A 4,857-nucleotide genomic window follows, 5' to 3' on the forward strand; every position below is an offset into this window, starting at 1 on the left:
AATGTTTAAATAAAAATTTGTTATAGTAAATGACACATTGTCATTGATTCCCCTTCAAATATTCTGCCTTATGGGAGAATAAACCAGGTGTGGTGTTGAACATCTGTACTTTCAGCACTCAGAAGGCTGAGGCAGGAAGGTTGCCATGCATTTGAGGCCAGCCTGGACTACGCAGTGAGTTTCAGATTAGCCCGAACTACACAGCAAGACCCTGTCTCAAAAATAATAGTAAAAAAAAAAAAAAATGAAGAATATTTTCTCCTACTTCAAACACATTTGTCCCACTGTTTTTGCCACTTTCTGAAGCAGTTCTGGAAATCCTCTTTCACAAGTGTCTTTAGTTGTGCTCTTATGGCTGCCTCCTTATCTTGAATCAATTACAATGCATAGTGATTTTTGCTTTAGGGATGATCCAGAGTTACACTACGTCAGATCTTATAAAGGTGGAAGAAAAAGCACAATAATGTTTTTATGAACTTGCAATTTTTATTTAAACATTTACCATGTTTTGTAAACACGTGTCATGAATTTTTAAACAAAATACTGAACAATATGTCTTCTGGTCATTATCAGTCTGAACAGGACTAAATGAGACTGCCCTATGTTGGCATGCTTGATGTTACATTTGGGCTTGCACTTAAACCCTCAATAAAAGCATCTTTCAGAAGCTAAAAAAGCAATGAAATGATGGTATAGTTTAGTGATAGAGAACAGACTGATGCTTAGGATTTGCTAGAGGTTTAAATGTCAAAATGTTTAAGCATTAAAAAGTCTTTCAGGTAAGGAACTTCAAAACCTGTCAGAACTACACTGCTAATGGTCTGGTAATAAAACATATCCCTGAGCACAAAGTGGAGGTAAGAAAGGGCCAAGGGTTTTACAGCTTCTAGGAAGAATATGTCTATTCGGATACATGCAATGGTTACAGAAAACATCTATCACGTAAGTATTTAATTACTCAAATAGAACTCCCCTTGTTACAGACCAAATATTCTTCCCACCATCAATTCATACTCTTAAAGTGAAACCTTGAGTTTGTTAGTATTAGAAGGTCTTGGGGAGGTGACTAAGTCACAGGAGAGGAGCCCTCAAAGATGGGATTAGTGTCTTTATCAGATGAAATCCACAGAGTTCATTAGCCCTTCTCCTGCCATATTAGAAAGCAGGGAGTAGTCAGTTGTCTGCAACTCAAAAGAGCGTCGTCTCCAGAATCCGACCACTTTGCCATCTTGATCTTGTCCTTTCTATCTTCACCTAATGAAAATAATTCCTGTTTGTTTATAAGCCAGTCTATGGTTCCCTCTCATATTAGCCTGTCTTGCTTTCTTCATCACTGTGACACAGTACATGACACTCTAGAGATTTGGCAGCCTTATCTAAATACTTGTAACTTTAATATGCCAAAATGGAAGTGATGGAATATTTGCAGTAGATCTGTTCCGAAATGACATGTGTCTCTTTATAAATACTATACAGCAATTAACATAAAGCAGGTATAAGATAAATAGTCATTGCAAGTGTGAGTAATTTTAACTTAAAGGAGGACAAATGTATTTTGGCTCACTTTTTTTTTTTTTTTTTTTTCCAGGGGTAGAACTTAGAACCTAGAACATTCCAGGCAGGCACGATACTGCTGTACTAAATCTCCTATCCTTGGCTCACATTTTTAGTCTATAGTTGGCTGGCTCCAAGGAAGGCCTGCTGGAGGGGACTTGGAGAGGAAAGTTGCTCCCCTCCTAACAGCCAGGAAACAGAGAGAGAGAAGGGGGATGCTTAGGCGGGAGATGCACCCTTCCAGTCATGCTCCCAGTGAGCAGCCTTTTCTGACCAGTTCCTGCCTCTCAGCACGAGCTAGCTGTGAGCCTCCACAATCCAGTCTTTTCTGTGAAGCTCTGCCTGTGAGTGAAGGCTTTGGGGGGACATCGAAATACGTATACACAATAACACAGTCTGAAACATCTGACACCCTTGATGTGGATATCTCAGTCCTACATTTTCTATGGCAGAATTGGTTCCTGTGACCTAGAAGACTCTAACTGAAACTTGAGAATGGGCAATAATTACTCATACCTGCAATGAATATTTATCTTATACCTGCTTTACGTTAATTGCTTTATAGTATTTATAAAGAGACACATGCCATTTAGGAACAGATCTACTGCAAATATTCCATCACTACCACTTTGGCATATTAAAGTTACAAGTATTTAGATAAGGCTGCCAAATCTCTAAAGAGATTTTTAGGGAGCTAAGAACCTAGAAAAATGAACAACAGTTAGAGCTCTAACAGGATTACAAATAAATGGATATCTAAGTTGAAGAAGAATGAGGAATGCATGGAAACCAGCCAAGGAGCTGAAGCCAGAAAACTGAAAGATCAAACTGTTCTCTACAGGAAGAGAGAAAAAAGTAGAGTTGAAAGGTTAAGTAAAAATGGAAAAAAGAATTCTTTCCAAAGATTATATATATATATATATATATATATGCCATATATATGACAAAAAATAAAGTAAAGTAACTGCTTTAAATTATTTTCCCTGATACCAATGAAATGTCTAAAATAAACTTCTGATTGATGTTTATTATATAAATAACGATGTGGAGATATATTCAGAAGAGCTAGGTTAATATACGCATGTAAGCTAACAGATGGCCAGTTTGTAGGTGTATATCAGGTCCACCCGAAGCTGTGTTGGAGGACTATACCCATCCCACCTCATCTCTCCTGGAGGAAAGGAGGGAACAAGATCTGGAAGAGAAATATTTTAATGTTTAAAATTCTCAGATTTGCTTCCTAGAGTTTTGATTCATATGTTTAGTTTGATTTACCAAGCCTCTGCAAAGGTCAGAGCACCTGTATAAAAGAGAACTTCACCTCTGGAAGACTCTCCTATTCCTGGAGTGGGAGACTTTATCTAACTGGAAAGGGCTTCCAGTTGCATCTCAGACTTGGGACAGCCCGCTGCCTGCTAGTCCAATGAGCTGTGCAAGCGAAGGAGGGTACAGGAAGAGCAGGGGTTTAGTTCTACGACCCTGACAGAGGAAGGGAACTTAATCTGAGAGATATTGGGAGGTAATATTTCTGTAATATTCCAGAAAGAAATTTGATTATTTCTCCATAAATTTGTTTTCTTCTCACAGGAGACAGGTCTAAAAGAATCAGACAAAGCTCGGAATGAGAGTTGGATAATAAAAGGCAGGAGGGAGAAGAAAAGCTGAGAGCTCGGTCTACACTTTTATGCATAGACCAGGGCTGGGGGTGTGTGTGTCCAGAATACTTCCAGTGTTGTTCTTTCCGAAGGCGCACAGACAGAGGCCCCCAGAGAAGAGCAGGGGCTCTGGGCCTGTGAGAGAGAGTCAGGTGACTGGTGTCTCTGGAGACTAGAGGAAGAAGTAAAAAAAAAAAAAAAAAAAAAAAAAAAAAAAAAAAAAAAAGCCGCTTGCAGTTAGGAACCCCTGTTGGGAGTTTGGGCCTGAAAGTGACACTTTTTTGTTTGCTTGTTTGTTTGTTTGTTTGTTTGATGCCAGTTTATGCCAGAAGACCTAGGTGGGACGGAATAAAACAGAAGTACCAGATTCCTTCACTAAGAGAGCCAAAGCAGGGAGGACTCTCTGTGCCCTCTGGGATGTGGAAGGGAGCCTAGGGTGAATGGAATTTCTCACCGCTTTCCTACTGTTCATGGCCAGGGAGCACCTGGCTACAGGGGCTATCAACAGCCATCTTGGAGAAGCACCCCCTCTGCCAACACCACTCGACCTAGCAGAGTGTGACTCAACCACTCTCACCTCACGGCCTTCAAAATGGAGCAGGTGGTTAGTGAGCAGTGGGTCACAGGGCCATTTTTTACCCTCTGCTTTGCACAGACCACACCGAAGTTGGGTCTCTGCCCTCCTCACAGGCCCCAGAACTTCTAGTTCCCCTTTCACCCACGGTCACTAAAATGTAGATCATTCACCCTCCTCAGTTGATCCCCAAGATCCCTGGGCCCTAGAGAAGCAATTCTTGTCAAACCGTGAGCTACTTGTCCTTGGTTCACTCCTGGCCATGTGCCCCTCTTTCTTCTAGGGCTCAGCCCCCTTACCTTATAGGAAACAAAACAACAAACCAAAACAAGCACACAAACAGAAAGCCCTATTTCAGGCTGGCTTGGGGATGCGCGTGGATCGGTAACGTTTTCCAGAACGTTTTACCTATCACAGTAGTCTTTCTTCCTAGTAAAGTCTCTCCCCATCTTATTTGAGTCCGGGTGCTTTTACTTTGACCTTTGTCGGTGGATAGGGGTGATCCCAGGAGAGTCCCCCTTGCTACGGAACAACCACCCCCGCCCCCCGGATTTATCACCCCCCGGGGAAAGGGCAGGAAGCTTGTAAGCTACCTCTAGAACTTGAACTTTCTAAGGCGCAGTGAGTTTCTAAAAGGGAGGCGGGAGTTTTCGGGCTCCAGGGACCACTGCCTGAGCAAGCTAATTGCAAAGCACCGCGGCGTTCGCTGCCAGGAGAGAGGGGTGTGCTTGGGAGCCGTGCGGGGAGGCGACAGAGGAGCGAGGGGTGGGTAGGCGGGGTACGAGTGGGAGGTCCGGGAGTAGATGGAAGCCGCTCTTCTGGGGCGAACACGGGCGGGGACCGAGGAGGAGACGGTCCCGCAGCCTCAGCACCCCGAGGTCAGGCGCCGCTGCAGCGGCGGCAGCGGTAACAGTAGCGGGACGGAGTTAGGACCGCTCGGAGCGCCCAGGTCTCGAGGTAGTATAAGGTTTGCAATCCTTCCACTCGCTGGCAGTTGCCGAAGATCTGCTTTTTAAGTGGCGCGTACCGGCCGGCCACCCCTCCGAGGGCCGCGGCTTCCCCGGGCTGCTGCGC

This window comes from Fukomys damarensis, unplaced genomic scaffold, assembly GCF_012274545.1.
Source record: "Fukomys damarensis isolate Sample0158 unplaced genomic scaffold, DMR_v1.0_HiC HiC_scaffold_33, whole genome shotgun sequence".
Taxonomy (NCBI): domain Eukaryota; kingdom Metazoa; phylum Chordata; class Mammalia; order Rodentia; family Bathyergidae; genus Fukomys; species Fukomys damarensis.